Genomic DNA, 20,300 nt, shown 5'->3' on the forward strand with positions numbered 1-20,300 from the left:
ACACGAGTGGGCGGACACCTATTCGGGGTACTTAGACTTTGATCTCAGGTACCTGGGGGGTCAGGATTAGCCCTGGGTAATCGGCCGTAATGGCCACCAAGGCATTGTCTTTGCTCAATTGATGGAACACTCCATCAATCAGCTCCACAGATATGTCTGAATCCTCTTGAGAGGCCGGGTCGAGGGACCGTCCTGGGTCCTCGGGTTTCAGAGGAGGGCTGCTTATTTCCTTAACAGCCCGGCGCAGTTCCTGCGTTGAAGTCATCAGACTGAATATTTAACAATGGGAATACAAAACGGATGGACAAGTAAATACGGCCGCTTACCCAGCTTGGGGGATTGTGCATGGAGAATCCACCCTGAGGGTTGACGCGGAGAAATTCCTCCTCTTCTCCCTTATACAAAGTGGACAAGATCTTTAGTAGAGCGGCAGCTGAATCCGGCCCCTTACGGCCGTAGCGGGTGACGTCGTCCTCCCCGTTGAAGTCCCACATGGGGTGGCTTCTATACTAAAGCGGCTACACCCCCCGCATAATGCATTCGACAATAAACCCGATCATGGTTAGTATGGAATGGGCTAACAATCTTATTCGGCCCATCAGGTAAATGATGTCCCTGTCACCTCCCCTCTGAGGGCTCCGTGGGTGCCAGCTTAGGCGCTTCTTTAAGGGAGCACTGTTGAATTCAGGGAGGCCGATCCGGACAGGATCCGGCAGCGGGACGTCTTCTATATAAAACCATTCCGAGGGCCAGTCTTCGGACACCTTCTTTGGGGTTCCGGAAAGATATCTGATCCCGGCGATGCGCGACACTTCGGCTCTGCCTACTTGATACATTGACCCCTTCTTGGAACGGGGCACGAGGCAAAATAGCTCCTTCCACAGTCCGAAATGAGCTTCAACACCCAAGAACAGCTCACAGAGGGCTACAAAACCCGCGATATGCAATACTGAGGCAGGCGTGAGATTATGTAGCTGGAGGCCGTAGAACTCCAGCAACCCCCGGAGAAATGGATGGATTGGAAATCTGAGCCCCCTTATTAAGTAAGGGACGAGGCACACCCGCTCTCCTTTGGAGGGATGAGGGGCATTCTTTGCTTGCTCTCCGCCGTTGTAGACGGCAAGACCGGCTCGAACCGGGACCATATAGGCCGGGGGGAGAAATCCCTTGGTCTGGAGTGTCACTAGCTCGCTATGCAGGATGGAACATCTCTCCCAATATCCAGGCTTAGGGCTGGATGGGCGAGGGGAGGAGTTGCGACGGCTGGCCATGGTGGAATGGACCTTTGTCGGATGCGCTCTGATGAACACTCGCGGAGGGGAGAATGTGTGGATTGGATCTAAATCCTCGTCCCCTTAAATAGGGCATCTCATTTACGCGGCTAGGGGTGTGAACGTAAAAACACTCAGACTTTTCATATTCGCTTGACACGTGGGAAGCGGCCATTATTGGGCGTAGAAGCCAAGGAGTGCAACATCTACAAGAAACCGGACTTTATTCAACAGGTACACAGAATTTGGAGGAGAACCCGCCTTGCAATGCCGAAGACAATCTGCACGCCGGACTCATCGTCATTGAAGCCTGGTTCGGGGGCTACTGAGGGAGTCCTGGATTAGGGGGTGTCCGGACAGCCAGACTATATCCCTTGGTCGTACTGTTGGACTGTGAAGATACAAGATTGAAGACTCCGTCCCTTGTTCGGAAGGGACTTTCTTTGGCGTGGAAGGCAAGCTTGGCGATACGGATATGCAGATCTCCTACCACTGTAACCGACTTTGTGTAACCCTAACCCTCTCCGGTGTCTATATAAACTGGAGGGTTTTAGTCCGTAGGACAACGTACACAACAACAATCATACCATAGGCTAGCTTCTAGGGTTTAGCATCCTCGATCTCGTGGTAGATCTACTCTTGTACTACCCATATCATCAATATTAATCAAGCAGGACTTAGGGTTTTACCTCCATTGAGAGGGCCCGAACCTGGGTAAAACTTCGTATCCCTTGCCTCCTGTTACCATCCGGCCTAGACGCACAGTTCGGGACCCCCTACCCGAGATCCGCCGGTTTTGACACCGACAAGGATTCAAACGCAATTGGAGACACATATGTTTTTGTCGTGGTTCCGATAGGTGGTACTATCGTACATCCATGTTGATGGAGACTTCAACCCACGGAGGGTAACGGTTGTGCGAGTCCACGGAGGGATCCACCCATGAAGGTTCCACGAAGAAGCAACCTTGTCTATTCCATCACAGCCGTCTCCCACGAAGGACTTGCCTCACTAGCGATAGATCTTCACGAAGTAGGCGATCTCCGTGCCCTTACAAACTCCTTGGGTCAACTCCACAATCTTGTCGGAGGCTCCCAAGTGTCACCTAGCCAATCTAGGAGACACCACTCTCCAAGAAGTAACAAATGGTGTGTTGATGATGAACTCCTTGCTCTTGTGCTTCAAATGATAGTCTCCCCAACACTCAACTCTCTCTCACAGGATTTGGATTTGGTGGAAAGAAGATTTGAGTGGAAAGCAACTTGGGGAAGGCTAGAGATCAAGATTCATATGGTTGGAATGGAATATCTTGACCTCAACACAAGTGTAGGTGGTTCTCTCTCAGAAAATGTGTATTGGAAGGGTAGGTATGTTTTGATGGCTCTCTCCATGAATGAAGAGTGGGTGGAGGGGTATATATAGCCTCCACACAAAATCTAACCGTTACACACAATTTGCCAAACTCAGTGGGACCGAATTGTTAAACTCGGTCGGACCAATTCAGCAAACCTAGTGACCATTAGGATTTTTGGTGGGACTGAGATGCAACTCGGCAGGACCGATATGGTTAGGTTAGGGCATAACGTAATCTTAGTGTGACCGATTAAACAAACTCGGTGGGACCAATTTTGGTAATAAGCTAACTAGAGAGTTGGTCAGGTAAACTCGGTGGGACCGATTCGCTCATCTTGGTGAGACCAAAATGTTACAAAAGGGAAACAAAGAGTTTACATTGCAATCTCAGTGGGACCGATCGCTCATCCCGGTAAGACCAAAACGTTACGAAGGGAAACAGAGATATTACAATCCCATCTCGGTGAGACCGAGATCCCTATCGGTGAGACCAATTTGCCTAGGGTTTGTGGCAGTGGTTATGACATTTGAAACTCGGTGGCACCGGATAGAAAGAATCGGTGGGGCCTAGTTTGACTTTTGGTTTAGGTCATATGTGGATGTGGGAAGGTAGTTGAGGATTTTGGAGCATATCACTAAGCATTTTGAGCAAGCAAGCCATTAAGCAACACCTCATCACTCCTTGATAGTATTGGCTTTTCCTATAGACTCAATGTGATCTTGAATCACTAAAATATAAAATGTAGAGTCTTGAGATTCAAGCTTGACCGAAACTTTTTGTCCTTAGAATTTTGAGGGATCCACTTTCCTCATCCATGCCATGCCATTCATTGAGCTTTTCCTGAAATATTAATCTTGGAATAATGTTAGCTCAATGAGCTATATGTTGTTAGGAATTACCAAAACCACCCAGGGATAGTTGCACTTTGAATCTCCCCCTTTTTGGTAATTGATGACAACATATAGATCAAAGCTTCGACAAATGATAATAAGAGTGAAAGATATTGTCGCTTTGAGAAGTATGTGAAAAGCAAGAGCTCCCCCTAAATTTGTGCATATCTTAAGATTTGCTTTGGACTGCAAATGCACAATGAGTTAGGATCATGGGTTACTCTTCCATGTCACATACATCTTGGTGGAGCGCTCAAAATAATAAAGATTTAATACATGCACTCATCACCAAGCAAAGTGAATGATCATATAAGGATAAGTAAGATAATATCATCTAACAAGCATAAGTGTAGCTTATGATCAACCACATGATCATCAATGTCTCAACGATAATAGCATAGTATCTCAAGCAATCAAAAGACAAACAAAGTTCAACCACCAAAGCAAGAGAGAACAAAAAGCAACACTCTCTCTCGAAGCCTATGATCTATACATGTTTCTCCCCCTTTGGCAACAAGTTACCAAAAAGTTCATAGAAAATGCATAGCACTAAAACGTCTCTTAAGCTTGGTCTTCAGGTGGTGGTGTCCGGATGACTCCAAGAACGAAGGCTTCAGTCGAAGTAGATGGAGCTGATGGAGTAGGTGCTGGAGCTGGTTGCGCTGAAGCTGTAGCTGGTGCAGATGACGTGGCTGTGGTGTCTGGAACAGGCACTGCGGCAGACCTCTGAGCTCTAGGCACTCTGGCAAATGCATTAGTGGTTGTCTTGCCTTTCCTCTCCTGCATATCATCTTGAAGTTGCTCCACAACAGACTGAATCTCAGTTACCTTCACATCCAAGTCATAGAATTTTTGCTCCACGATTCTTTCCAAGCTCTCCTGGTTTTGAGTCAGGGTGGGCAGTCCCTTCTCAATCCTCAGAGTGGATGCAATTAGGTAGCGAAGCTGATCTTGCTTGCTCTTCAGGAGATATTGAGATGCTTCTTCAGTAGTTGGCATCCTTGCAGCCTTTTCAGCTTTTGCCTTCTCCTTCTTGGCTTGTGCATGCACAGAAGATGGTTCATCCTCATTCATAACCACAATGTTGTCCTCGAAGTCTGGATAGATAGGCATGTGCTCCTTGTCCAGCAGATATGTACCAGTGCCCATCTTGGAGTTGATCAGCTCCTGGATCTGTGGGGCATACCCACAACTCCTCTTCTGATCTGCAGTTGTCCTCTTGATAGTTTCAACTATTAGGCTCATGACTTTGAACTTCTGTGGGACATCAAAGATGTGAAGCAAGTTAATTGCATGGCCTCTGATCATCTTGTGATCACCTGACTTTGGCAAGAGAGTGTGCCTGAGGATCCAGTTGATGGTTGGCAAGCCTGACAGAAGGTAATGTACAGATCCAAACTTATGTGTCTCAAGAGCAGCATCTGGGATCTCCTTGTACATGTGTGCCATTGTGTTGTGATCCTTCTTCCTGTTGGCATAGACATCCAAGTCATCTTCACTCTCTTTTGGGGCATTGATCAACTTCGCCCATTCAGCAACCGTGGACTGGTACCTCGTACCTTCAGACATCCAGACAATCCTTCCATCTGGGTAGAAATGAGCTATGGAGTAGAACTGCATGATGAGCTCATCATTCCATTTTGTGAGCTTCTGAGCCACAAACTCATCGACTCCACAAGCCATGAAACTACCATGTACACCTGGATAGTGATCCTCATTCTCGTTGATGTAGTCCCAGTCGACCCATCTCATGTCACACACTATGGGCTTCTTGTCAAGCAACACTGTCTCATAGAAGTCCTGCTGTTCCTTTGTGTGGAACCTGTAATCAACAACAGTCCTTCTCCTGGTGGCATATGGATCTGACTCTCTCCATAGCCTCAGACCTGAGTCCTTCCTTATCTTCATGTTCTCAGCTACTGGATGAGCATCATTGTGATCTGGGATTTTGGGTTTGAGCTTCCTCAGGACTTGTCCTTCATCATCTTCATCATCAGCAACTTCAGGCACTGGGGCCTTATTCTTCTCAGCAGCTGGTATACTCCTGGTATTCCTCTTAGGTGCACTCTTGGGCTTGGAGGCTGCTTTGGGTGCTTCTTTGGGCTTTGATGTTGCAGCCCCTGACTTTATAGCATCACCCATCAGCTTTTGTGCCTTGGGTGCTGGTGCAGCAACCTATTCTTCCTATTCCTCTTCCTCTCCGGAATCTCTCATGATTGAGGATCTCCCAAGCACTCTAGCAGTGGTCTTTTTGATCCTCTCCTTCCTCTTCTTCCCTTCTACAGCAGCCTCTTTGGGTTCAGATCCCAAAGGGACTTGAGTAGATTCTCTGGCCTTAGACATTGGAATTCTCTTTGCAGGAACCTTTTGCTTCATGCCTGGCTTGGTGGCAGCAGCACTGCTATATTCCTTCTTAACCACTTTCTTCTTGGAAGTCGCATCATCCTCAACTGCCACATAGTCTTCATCCTCAGATTCAGAGGTCTTCTTCTTTCTGGCCCTAGTGGCAGCTTTGGGTAAGTTGCTTGGGGTGCTCCTGCTACCATCATCTGAACTGCTAGAGGGACTAGTGCCCTCACTCAGGTGAACCTGCTCCTCTGACCTGTTCTGGCTGTCACTCTGATCAGACATATTGCAAACACTGACAGCACACCCTGTGAATAGATACAGATGAGATAGAGTGGATGAGCATCACAAAATGCAGAGGTTTTTGCAAAAGAATGAGTCAAAAACTTAGTTTTAGTTTTCCACAGAAAGAATTTCGGATCAACCGATTTTTAAACTCGGTGATACCGAAGCAGCTGTTGGAACCTAAACTAGTGAACTCGGTCAGACCGAGTCACACTTCGGTGGCACCGAGACTTCTAGGGTTTCACAAAGTCCTGAATGCGGTCACACCGATTTGCAATTCTTGGTTAGACCGAAAATTACATGTGCAATGGCCTGAGCCGAATCGGTGGTACCAAGTTCCACAAGTCGGTGGGTACGAGATGGTTTCGGCGGAAACCTAACCCTAAATTTTCAATTCAACTCTAATCTACGGAGTGTTTTGACTGGATAAGATCGTTTCAATCGTGGCAAGATTCATGGCAAAAACAATGTGCTAGGAATCGGATTGAGGATAGCACAGTGATGAAGTTCATACCCTAGTTCGGCGATGAACTTGCTACGGCGGCAACGGCGGGAATGATTTCCGTTGACGGCGGCGGAGACCAGCGGCAGGAGGCGGCTGGCGACGAGGAAGACGATCCGGAGACCCTGGAGGCAGAGCGGGCTAAGCGCGGGTCGAGGAGGTTCAAAAAGTTTTCCAAAATTCGACCCGTGGGTATATATAGCCCGACCCTGTCGGTGTGACCGAGTGGAACAACTCGGTGGCACCGAGATTCATAACTGCAATCAGTTACTAAAACTCGGTGTGACCAAAAGGTTCAAATCGGTTGCACCGAGATTGAAAACCTAGATAGACTTAGTGATCTCGGTATGACCGAAATGGATGAATCAGTCAGACGAAAACGTACAAAGAAGTTTTGGAAGTTTAAGTCTATGACGAATCGGGGACTCCGAGTGCTCCTCACATAGAGTGGTTCGAATCTGACTTGATCAAATTTTGTGATGTAGCATGAATAGAGTTTGAGACGAGAAAAGCATAGATAGCTAGAGAGGGTTCTTAGGCATTCTTGTCCATCCACTTGGCAAAAGAAAAGAAAACCAATCAATCAAAACAACAAGTGGATGTCCTCAAATGAGTAAAATATGCAATCAAACATGCTCACAAAATAAAATGGCAATTGAAATATGTGGCAAAGCATGCACAACCAATTGTAGCATCTATCATCTATATATGAGTATATTGACTTAGGAGTCGAATGAGAACATTTGATCATAGGTCATACTCATCGTTTAAACACAAGTGGGGTTACCACTTTTACATAAAGCATTGTTGTGTTCACACCATTAGAGTTGCTTTAGCTCAATTCTTGGAGTAAAGCTCCCCCTAGATGTGAGATCCCCCCTAAGAGGGATGAACTAACCTTGGGTTTTGTCGATGATGACTTCATGTAGATGTTGAAGATGTGGATGCTCAATGTTGATGTAGATCATTTGAAGCTATCCATTGGAGTGAGTTGCACTTTCAATACCTACACGGGTTAGTCCCACAAGGAACAAACAAGGATATCCATAGACATAAAGTTATGCACACACAAGATGATGCCTATGAAAGCTTTTAGGTTACCTTGTCCCTTGTCTTACCAACAAGAGGGTTTGTGACTCCTTAAACTAGTGCAAGATGTGGAAGTTTATTGCACTTGTTCTTGCCAAGATGATAAGAGCGAAGTATGTTGGCGGAGTCACCCTCAAGAACTCTGTAGTTCTTCTTCTTCGGGATCCACACCATCTTGATGGGAATCCTCGGCGTTGTAGTTGTACTTGATGAAGTGGAACTTGAAGTAGTCTTGGGAACCCACTTGACCAAGGCCTTAGGAGCTTCTTCAAATGCATCAATTTCCTCTTGAAGCTTGTCCTTGCCTTTTTGCTTGTGGTCTTGTGGTGGAAGATCATCTTGAGCTTGTGTCCTTTTGAAAGAAGTAGGATCATACTTCTCTTGTTGAGGAACAAACTTCATCTTGGGGTATTGATCTTCTTCCCACTCAACTCCATTGGCATTGAACTTTCGTTCAAAACCAACACCTTGATTCTTCCAGTGCCTTCCTTGCTTGCGTACAATTTCCTCGAATTGCTTACTTCCGGCAAGGCTCTTGTAAACACCTTTCTCTATAATTCCCTTCAATAAGCTATTTTCTTGCTCAAGTGTAACTTGGCTAAGAGAATCATTAGTGGAATCAAGAGAACTACTAGAAGCAACAATATTGGATTTAGCATGATTATTGTTACTACTAGAGGAAGAATCTTTCTTGTTCTTGTTACTAGACTTGACTTGAGGCATGTAAGTGGATAAGAGTAAACGCTTGGCAATGTAAGAAGAACTTTTCTTATGAAGATCATCATTGATTGCTTTTAAGAACTCATGCTCTTGCTCAAGGTTGAGCTTTTCAAAGCGTAATTTCTCATGAGTCCTTAAAAGTTCTTGATGATCTCCTAAGATAGTTTCATGAGCTAACTTAAGAGTGTTTAGTTCTTTAGTTAGAGACTCAATCTTCTCCTTATCATTGTCATTCGTTTTATCTTGATTAGCATGATTAATTGATGTTTCATCACAGTATTCATCACTAGAGTTGTCAACAAGTAAATCATCATCACCTAACAAGTCATCTTCATCACTATTGAAATCAACATACTCGGGGTGTTATTGTTAGACTTAATCTTGATTCGTGTATCTGCATAGTTTGTTTTTCGTTATGCATGTAGCTTAGTTTGTCTAGGGAGTAGTTGTCCAATGAAACTTCAGCGGAGGCGTGCGGAGAAGGCGAGATGCCAAGGCGTCGTGCGATACGACGATGGTGGCGAGATGCCAATGGCAGCGTGAGGCTGTAGTGCTGCGTGAGGCAGCGTGGCCGTGTGATGCGGCAAGTGCGACAAAGGCTGGAGTGTGGGGCTCTATGAGCATGTTTAGCCGGCTGGGTTGATCCGGTTGTGAGCTACATGCAAGTCCTAGTCTTGGGACATTGGAGTGAATCAAGGAAACAAACTGGCTGCATGCAAGTAGTTGGTTAGCTAGCTTTGTGTGTGTGCATGGGTTAGTGGGTTTAGTGGCCCGAGTGTAGGCTGGGTTAGGGCGTGCGTGAGCCAGCCCGCTGTATATATATGTGTTGATCAGATGAATGAAAAGTAGGCCGTATTTGTGTGCACCAAGGAAGAGTGTTCTGGGCAAAGCCTCGTTGGGTTTCTTCCTTGGCTGTGTGCGTGTGTGTTTTCTGAGTTTCACCATGTGCGTGTGTTCTTGTGTGAGACAAAGAGAGTTGAGCGGTGAGAGGCAGTAAGAGGTAGAAGAAGAAGCGGCGCTGCGAGGAGGCGGCGGGCGCTGTGAGAGGAGGCGGCGCCAACAATTGGCATCAGAGCCTCGTCGATCCGGTGGCGGTGTCGGCGGCGTGGTGGACTCCATGTGAGATGGAGGCCGGTGGCGCAAGCAGGAGGCTTGTGGCAGCGCGAGGCCGCTGGTGGCTTTGACGGTGCAAGGCCGTTATGAGGAGAAGTTGGTGTGGCGATCGGCGCCGCGAAGGCGTCGTCCATGTAAAGAGATGGCCGCCACATGCAGCAAGAGGCCGTGGTACTCGGCGCTGCGATGGCGTCGTCTACGGCAAGACGGTGTGGTGATTGGTGTTGCGAGGACGTCATCCACGACAATATGGTTCATGGTGACCGCTGCTGCGATGGCGTCGGTGGCGGCGCGTGGCTGGTTACGGCGCTGCGATGGCGTCATCAAGTGATGGCGGGTGATCCGCATCAAAGATTGTGATGATTGGAGAATCAAGATTAGGGAGGAAAATGTTAGACTTAATATTGATTCGTGTATCTGCATAGTTTGTTTTTCGTTATGCATGTAGCTTAGTTTGTCTAGGGAGTAGTTGTCCAACGAAACTTCAGCGGAGGCGTGCGGAGAAGGCGAGATGCCAAGGCGTCGTGCGATACGACAATGATGGCGAGATGCCAATGGCGGCGTGAGGCTGCAGTGCTGCGTGAGGCAGCGTGGCCGTGTGATGCGGCAAGTGCGACGAAGGATGGAGTGTGGGGCTCTATGAGCATGTTTAGCCGGCTGGGTTGATCCGGTTGTGAGCTGCATGCAAGTCCTAGTCTTGGGACGTTGGAGTGAATCAAGGAAAAAACTGGCTGCATGCAAGTAGTTGGTTAGCTAGCTTTGTGTGTGTGCATGGGTTAGTGGGTTTAGTGGCCCGAGTGCAGGCTGGGTTAGGGCGTGCGTGAGCCAGCCCGCTGTATATATATGTGTTGATCGAATGAATGAAAAGTAGGCCGTGAGGGCTGTAGAAGAAATGTAGTCTTTGTGTGCACCAAGGAAGAGTGTTCTGGGCAAAGCCTCATTGGGTTTCTTCCTTGGCTGTGTGCGTGTGTGTTTTCTGAGTTTCACCATGTGCGTGTGTTCCTGTGTGAGACAAAGAGAGTTGAGCAGTGAGAGGCAGCAAGAGGTAGAAGAAGAAGCGGCGCTGCGAGGAGGCGGCGGGCGCTGCGAGAGGAGGCGACGCCAACAGTTATACCTTTGGGCCTTTAGCCATGAAGCATGTTCCAACTCCTTCATTTTGTGAGTCAAATATGTCGTAGGAGTTGGTTGTCACAAGTGCTAGACCGGCAACACCTTCATCTTGAGTATATTCGAAGTCGGAGTGATAGCTTCTCTCGGAGTGGTTGTCGGAGTCGAAGCCGGATACCCATTCACCAACATGAGCTTGATGTCTTCGTTTTGTGTAGCTCCTTGATGACTTGTCCTTTCTTTCCGAATCCTTGCTTCTCCGTGAGGGTCTTCGTTCATAACGATCATCTCTACTCCTTCTTTCTCTAGATGGTGATTCTTCTCTTCTACTTCTTCTCTTGGGAGAATCTTCTCTTCTCTTATAGGGGGCCGTACACTCATTGGAATAGTGTCCGGGCCTTCCAGAATTGTAGCAGTTTCGCTCTCGACTAGAAGATCTTTTGTCATTGTAGGACCTTGACTTGGAGCTTCTCTCTTTGCTTCTACTCTTGTAGAACTTGTTGAAGTTCTTCACCATTAAGCTCAATTCTTCATTGAAGGTTTGTTTCTCACTCGATGATGTGGGGGCTTCACATGAGGCTTTGTGAGCACCACTTGATTTGTTGTGAAGTTCCTCTTTATCCTTGAGTGACATCTCATGAGCAACAATTCTTCCGATGACTTCCGTTGGCTTGAGATCTTTGAAATTTGGCATCATTTGGATCAATGTGCACACGGTATCATATTTTCCATCCAAGGCTCTTAGGATCTTCTTGATGATGAATCTATCGGTCATCTCTTCACTCCCTAAGTTGGCAATCTCATTTGTGATAAGAGCAAGCCTAGAGTACATTTCAGCAACACCTTCACCATCCTTCATTTTGAACTTGTCAAGTTGACTTTGAAGCACATCCAATTTGGATTACTTGACAGAGTCGGTACCTTCGTGCATATCAATCAAAGTATCCCAAATTTCCTTTGCATTCTCAAGACGGCTGATTTTGTCGAATTCTTTGGGGCACAATCCATTGAAGAGTATATCACAAGCTTGAGCGTTGTATTGCAGCATTTTCAACTCTTCCGCGGTGGCTTCACGGTTTGGTTCTTTCCTGTCAAATAATTCACCTTGCAAGCCAATACACACAATAGCCCAAATGACGGGGTTATGTCCAAGAATATGCATTTTCATCTTATGCTTCCAACTAGCAAAATTAGTGCCATCAAAGTAAGGACCTCTACGGTGATAATTTCCCTTGCTAGACGCCATACTCTCCTAGGTTGTGAAACCAAGGCTATGACTGCCAAAAGCTATGGAAATCAAAGCAAACGGAGACCAAAGCTCTGATACCACTTGTAGGATCGAAATTATGTCTAGAGGGGGGGGGGGTGATTAGACTACTTGACCAAATAAAAATCTAGTCTTTTCCCAATTTTAGTTCTTGGCAGATTTTAGCTATCTTAGCACAAGTCAAGCAATCTCCACACAATTCAAGCAAGCATGCAAAAGAGTATATGAGCAGCGGAAAGTAAAGCATGCAACTTGCAAAAATGTAAAGGGAAGGGTTTGGAGGATTCAAACACAATTGGAGACACGGATGTTTTTGTCATGGTTCCGATAGGTGGTGCTATCATACATCCACGTTGATGGAGACTTCAACCCACGGAGGGTAACGGTTGCGCGAGTCCACGGAGGGCTCCACCCACGAAGGGTCCATGAAGAAGCAACCTTGTCTATTCCATCATGGCCGTTGCCCATGAAGTACTTGCCTCACTAGCGGTAGATCTTCACAAAGTAGGCAATCTCCTTGCCCTTACAAACTCCTTGGTTCAACTGCACAATCTTGTTGGAGGCTCCCAAGTGACACCTAGCCAATCTAGGAGACACCACTCTCCAAGAAGTAACAAATGGTGTGTTGATGATGAACTCCTTGCTCTTGTGCTTCAAATGATAGTCTCCCCAACACTCAACTCTCTCTCACAGGATTTGGATTTGGTGGAAAGAAGATTTGAGTGGAAAGCAACTTGGGGAAGGCTAGAGATCAAGATTCATATGGTTGGAATGGAATATCTTGACCTCAACACAAGTGTAGGTGGTTCTCTCTCAGAAAATGTGTATTGGAAGTGTAGGTATGTTCTAATGGCTCTCTCCACGAATGAAGAGTGGGTGGAGGGGTATATATAGCCTCCACACAAAATCTAACTGTTACACACAGTTTGCCAAACTCGGTGGGACCGAATGGTTAAACTCGGTCGGACCGATTCAGCAAACCTAGTGACCGTTAGGATTTTCGGTGGGACTGAGATGCAACTCGGTAGGACCGATATGGTTAGGGTTAGGGCATAACTTAATCTCGTTGTGACCGATTACACAAACTCGGTGGGACCGATTTTGGTAATAAGCTAACCAGAGAGTTGGTCAGGTAAACTCGGTGGGACCGATTCGCTCATCTTGGTGAGACCGAAATGTTACAAAAGGGAAATAGAGAGTTTACATTGCAATCTCGGTGGGACCGATTGCTCATCTCGGTAAGACTAAAATGTTACAAAGGCAAACAGAGAGATTACAATCGCATCTTGGTGAGACCGAGATCCCTATCGGTGAGACCGATTTGCCTAGGGTTTGTGGCAGTGGCTATGACATTTGAAACTCGGTGGCACCGGATAGAAAGAATCGGTGGGGCCGAGTTTGACTTTTGGTTTAGGTCATATGTGGATGTGGGAAGGTAGTTGAGGATTTTGGAGCATACCACTAAGCATTTTGAGCAAGCAAGCCATTAAGCAACACCTCATCCCTCCTTGATAGTATTGGCTTTTCCTATAGACTCAATGTGATCTTGGATCACCAAAATATAAAATGTAGAGTCTTGAGCTTCAAGCTTGAGCCAAACTTTTTGTCCTTAGAATTTTGAGGGATCCACTTTCCTCATCCATGCCATGCCATTCATTGAGCTTTTCCTGAAATATTAATCTTGGAATAATGTTAGCTCAATGAGCTATATGTTGTTAGGAATTACCAAAACCACCCAGGGATAGTTGCACTTTCATTGGGCAAGTACAACCGTGGTCCTATCTGCATCAACTGGTAGCACTATCTTTTCTGAAGACCGTGTTGTTACTCCCTTAGATACTGCCATCACCCTCTCCAATTCAAATGGCTGATAAACAAGAAAAGTAATTGAATGTATAGACATTGTATGATAGACAGGTGCAATGGATAGTGGGAATAAAAGAGGGCATGAAATAATTCACATTTATGTTGTCTAACCAAACAGGATAGCATGAAACAATTTCACATATATGATGGCTAACTAAACATGATAGCATGACACAATTCCACATATATGATGGCTAACTAAAAAGATGGAAAGACATAGTTCAAAATATACTGACTATGTAAATAGCATGACATGATATGACTATATAATGTGTTTATTTAATAGGTTGGCATGCAATAATTCACATACATGACGCCTATGGAAACTTGATAGCATGATATATTTCACGGATAGAATGACATATTTGAAAATATGATGACCGTGAACACTAAATAGGATGAGATGATATAACTATATGATGTCTTTATTAAATGTGTTGCCATGCCATAATTCAGATAGATGCTGTGTATGTAAACATGATGGCATGATATAATTCAAATATATGATTTATATAGTAAGCAAGTAAGCAGATGGCAATGACATATATGATGTAAAAACTAAGTAATGCAAGACAACATGCATGACATGAGTAATATAACCCTACCAAGTTTGAGCATAGACCTTAGGGGGGAAATAGGACTGGTCATCAGTCTCTCAATCCTCCTCTGAGGAGCTCTGTGTAACCAGCAAGATCTCTACTTCAGCAGGTAGCATGGTCTACTCTGAATACCTTGTTTTCACTCCAGATACTTCCATCACCGCTTCAAATGGTTGATGCACAGGAAGAGTAGTTGAATATACAAACGTTGTCGATAAATGGAACACATAATACAAAAAAGGATAGCATGATATAATTCACATACATGATGATTGTCTAAATAGTATGGCATTGCATAATTCACATATATAATGCCTTGCAACAAGATAGCATTGCATAATTCACACATATAATGTCTTGCAACAAGATGGCATTGCATAATTCACATATATGGTAATTAGACACTAAACAAGTGGCATTCACACAAAGCGTGTCTAAACTAATCAAATGACATAGCAATGCAAGACACCATACGCATGATATGAGCAACATAACCCTGCCAAGTTAGAGCATACACCTCGAGGGGAATAGGACTGGTCATCTAACTCTAAATCTTCCTCCGAGGAGCTATCCGTGACTGCGAGATATGCGCTTCGTCAGATAGCATAGTCTGCTCTGAAGACCTTGTTTTCACTCCAGATTTTTTCCATCACCATGTCAAATGGCTAATGCACACGAAGAGTAGTTGAATGTACTAACATTGTTGACAAATGTAATACGTAATGAAAAAAGGATAGCATGATATAATTCACATATAAGATGGCTGGCTAAGCAGGATGGCATTGCAAAATTCACATATATGATGCCTGGCTAAACAAGATGGTGTTGCATAATTCACATATACGATGAAGAAACTAAATAGATGGCATTCACACAAAGCATTTCTAAACTAAGTAGATGGCATATTTGATGTATAAAGTAAGCAATGCAAGGCACCATATGCATGATATAACCAACATCAGTATGCCAAGTTAGAGCGAAGACCTTAGGGGGTAAATAGGAGTGGTCTTCTCCTTCTAAATCCCCCCTCAGAATAGTTATCTTCCTCTTGATTACAATCTGAAATGGGTGGAGGGGGGCTGCCTTTGCGCCTATCATGGATCGACGTCTGCATGAAACTTTCTTGCCACACAAGGCTCGTCACTTTTTCTCTACATGTTCAGTTCCATTGTGTACAATCACTGACATGCATAGGAATAAAACATAGTGAGATTATGTAAGGAGTGCATGCAGAAATCCAAAGTGATGGTAGCAACCTGTGGATAGACCCAAAACCAATGATAGCAGGCAGATAATGGCTTCAGTTAAAAAACTGGTAATGGCTTCTTTACTGTTTGTTTCCCACCCAACATGAAACTCATAGTAGACACTGGAGATTAACCAGATAGTAGATAGATACTATTGATTGCGGCCCCGATATGTACCCCACAACCATTTAAAAACTCAAGTTTAACCATTAGTTTGGAGCTGACTCAGAGTCTAATCGGTCAACAGGACGATAAAGTAGCATGTAATATTAAGTGATGCATAACGTAAGCAGACACGAAAGAGTGCGACCTCTCTTGCGGACCCATGTAGTCCTCAAGGTCATATGCTCGGTAGATGATGGTGATGAAGTTGTCGTGGCTGCCGGCGGCGGGGAAGAAGATCTGAGGCGGTGAAAGACAATATGGAGGCCGGATCCCTGCTGTGTTGGACCCTTCTGTCATTGGAGCAGCTAAGCTGGGGTGGACGACAGTGCAGCAGGAGCGGGACAAACCGCACAAGGTTTTCTTTGACAACTATCTGTAAGAGAAGTAATTCCGTAAGGGCTCGTTTGAATTGGAGGATTCTAACAACGCATGGATAGGAAATACACAATAATAGGATAGGAATGCACGTGCAAAACAGAGAATTTAAAAACACAGGATTTCTACCAATCTGGGTGTTTGGTTCAAAAGAATTGGAGGATCACAGGATGCAAAGAAGCATGGTTTGCTTAAGTCAAACCACAACAAAATGTACGGTTATAATGTTATTATGCTACTATCTCTTAGTATTGTGCTTCATGAATAGGAATTTGAAAAGGAGGACAAGTGGATATTAAAATTCCAATGGTTTTTCTTCCAAGGAGACACTAAAGGAAAAAAAATCCTATAGTTTTCCTTTGCTCCATTCCTTTGAACCAAATGCATGAATAGTAGCAGCATAGGAAACTTTCCAATTCCTATGTTTTTCCTTCAGTTTTCCTTTCAAGCAATGGCGATTCTAGTAGGCAGGCATGAGCAAGGAAAATCCTACACTCAAAAAATGTTTCTGTGCTACTTCTACTACTTTGGACCCAGGCCACTGCCCTACTAGCTCAACTCCCAGGCTCATCTACAAAATGCATAGCTCCAACGCATAGAGATAAATAATGATGGCGTTCAAGAGAGTCCATCACGGATAGCTATGTTGCCTGGTACCTCACTGCTTGTCATATAGTAGGAGAAACTAATCGTGTTTCACGTTACTACGTCTGATCAGTGGACTATATATATATACATATAGCATGTAGAGTAAAAATGCGATGCAACACGTGTACAACCTCTTTGGCGAAGCCATGTCGATCTCAGCGTGATTGGGTTGGTCGGTGAGGATGCTCCAGCTGATTTGGCTGTCGAAGGAGGGGAAGAAGATCTTAGACGTCTGGAGATGGAGCCCGGGGTACTGCTCCGCTGTTATGAAGGGTTTCGTCGTTGGAGCAGCTTCGATGAGTTGTACGACGGCGAGGCTGAAGCAGGACAACAGAGACAACGTTAACCTGAGTGGAATTCTAATAGCATCTCCAATAGATGAAGTAAAATACATAACCACAAAGTGCTAGATGTAAAATACATCAGCCGCTCATCTCTGAACTTAACTGTTGAAACTGAATTTAACTGTCGAAACTGAATTTTGTTGTCGAAATTGAATTTTACTCTCGAAACTGAACGCACTAGTATCAGAAAACAGTAGCAGCAGCAGCGCGTGCGAGAGCCGGGGCAGCTGGTCGTGTCACAACATCTCAGGTAACAGTTGTAGGGGCTCAAGGGAGAGCAGGATCTACTGCTCGTGTAGCAGCAATGCGCGCAAGAGTAGAGCAGCAGCGCAAGAAAGAGCAAGAGCGGGAGCAGTAGCGCAAGCAAGAGCAAGAGCGGGAGCAGCAGCGCGAGCAAGAGCAAGGGCAAGACTAGACCAGGCAGGGGACCGAGAGCAAGAGTAGAGCAGCAGCGCGAGCGAGAGCTAAAGCAGCAGCAACTCCTACTGATGTGGTCGCCGCCGAGGGAGCGACGTCGTGGAGCGAGTGGCCGACACCGCCGTCGTGGATGGAGCCGCGCCATGTCGGCTCAGGACCGAGTGGCGACAACACCGTGAGATCGAATCTAGAAGAAAATGTGGCGATTAGTGTACAACCTCTTTGGTGGCGCCGATTAGGCCTCAGCTTCATTCGAGGAAACGGTGATGATGCTGCTCTTCCGGTGGTGCAAGTGAAGGTGGCGGTGTGGGAATGGAGGTGGCGCGAAAGACGAGGGGAACATCGGGCAACACCTTGGAGGTGGAGTACGGGGTGGCTGAACCGGCGAGACGATGAGATCGATGACGGATCCTCATCTGGTACGATGGAATAGGGACGTCGAGGTGTTGTTGTGGACGATGTCATCGGGGAAGAGGCTCCGACTGGGTGGCGGACGGAGGACGGTTTGGGGCTTCGCGGGTTTTCGCGGCCTCGGTGTATGAATGGGTGGGCGGATGGGATGAGAGGGGGAACCATGGCTGAGGGACGCGCTTGTCCGAAATGTGGGTTAAGTTACAAAAGTACCCCCACCGATTTGAGCTAGGCGGTTCTTTCGGTTTAGGGGTATCACGGGCATTTAGCGTGTCGGAATTTCGTAGGAGGTGGGAGTTTTCGTGCGCGTTGTAACTTTGGGATAGCAAGGCGCGGGTTGAGACAGAGGGAGTTTTCGGAGCACAACGAGACAAAGATATATCTTAAATATTTTGGGGTAACAAGGCGCAGGTTGAAATTTCTGGACAAGCCTAACGTCTATTGTACCAAATCAATTCGCACTCCCGTCGATGAAAAAACAAAAAGAAATCAATTCGCACCACACAAGAGAGTCTAGTCCCGTGTATTGTACCAAATCAATTCGCACTACAAATGCCATTCAAAACTTTGAATTCATGTTATGTTCAATTAAAATATTTCGCTACGTGTATAATGCATGCAACCTGCTACTCAAATGAACGTGTTAGTGCATTCCAAATGTATATACTACCGCTTCAATATGAACTAAATTCGAATTTGTTTCTCTATTTGAATAAGATCTACAATCATGATTGTTGTGAAGTCACACCATATGAATTTGTTTCTCTATTTTAATAAGATCTACAATCATCATTATTGTCAAGTTAAACCACCGTTTGTGTATTATCTTCATGGCACACCACATGATTACTGGCGAGTTAGATATGAACTATGTGTACTATATGAACTTGACTCGATTTTCTAAATCCACTTTATGTTGATTTCAAATCACAGTACATTTCAAGCTCTAGCTAGATCTTCGTAATCTAAACCATATCTCATATGTATAATCTGTTTATCACATAATGTATGGTGCCCCACCCCCTACGCCTACAAGTATTTAGATGTGAGTTGCAAACGCCACACATTACCACAAATTCAAATAAAATGTGAGATTGTTCAATATAGAGTATGGTTTAGATTGTTCGATATTTAGTTGTGAGCTGCAAATGCCACACATTATCACAAATTCAAATAAAATGTGAGATTGTTCGATGTATAGTATGGTTTAGATTGTTAGATATTTAGCTGTGAGTTGCAAACACCATGCATTATCACATTATGGTATAACATGTCCAAAACCACAGCACGTGTATCACCGCTACATTCATGCATGCATATGTTTACAACACTATGATCTCCTATTCAAATATATGAATCCACTTTCATATCGAATTATGATCTTTGTTAGTATCTTACACCCACACAATCCTCTAACCTTTGTAACTAGCACTAACTTTCTCTCGTGCATGCACACGCCCTCCTCGCCCTCCCCCTCCCTCAGCTTTCTATCCATCACGCGCATTCATTTTTTTCTTTAGATCGTTCTCCCACAGTCTCCACAACTTCTTTCCGACACACACCGATCGATAAAACTCTCTAGCGATGTCTGCCTACAACATACACACGCACCATCCATCTCCTCCTTTGTGTGCCCATGCATCGTGTCTCTCATATGGTCCCACACACGTGTAAACTCTCGCCCCTCTTTTCGTCGATCTCACAATCACATTCCTCCCCCTATCTAGCTAGTAGCTAGGCCTCTCGCACCACCTCCTAGCTCCATCTCTCTATCTATCTGTCTCGCTGGGCCTTATTTGCCTCTAACAAATGCATGTACACCGACCGATCTCCCGCTCTACATATAGCTAGCTAGGTCGTTATAACTTGTTTTTCCCCATGCGTCGTCTCTCCCTTCCTCCGACAAACAACAATTGATATACCGATCTAGTTAGGTTTGCTTACCAAACACATGCCCCCCTTCATCATCCATGCATGCGTCCCGACACATCTACCACACAAGCGCACACAGAAAAACATCCCCACTCTTATTGATAATATTGCAGTTCTACCCTCAGTTTTCTAGTAGGCCTCTCCCACCATCTTGGAGAAGCAACTCCATCACCCATCCAACACTCTACCCCTCTCCCTCTCTCTCTATATCTCCTCTCTCTCTCTGTCTATGTCCCAACCTATTTCCCGTCCTTCACTTATTTATGGATGTCGACCGATCTCCCTCAAGACATAGTTGGGTCTCTCCTTCTCAACACATATACGAGTCATTCTACCTCTCTAGTTAGGTCTC

The sequence above is a fragment of the Triticum dicoccoides genome, chromosome 6A, assembly GCF_002162155.2.
Source record: "Triticum dicoccoides isolate Atlit2015 ecotype Zavitan chromosome 6A, WEW_v2.0, whole genome shotgun sequence".
Classification (NCBI taxonomy): Eukaryota; Viridiplantae; Streptophyta; class Magnoliopsida; order Poales; family Poaceae; genus Triticum; species Triticum dicoccoides.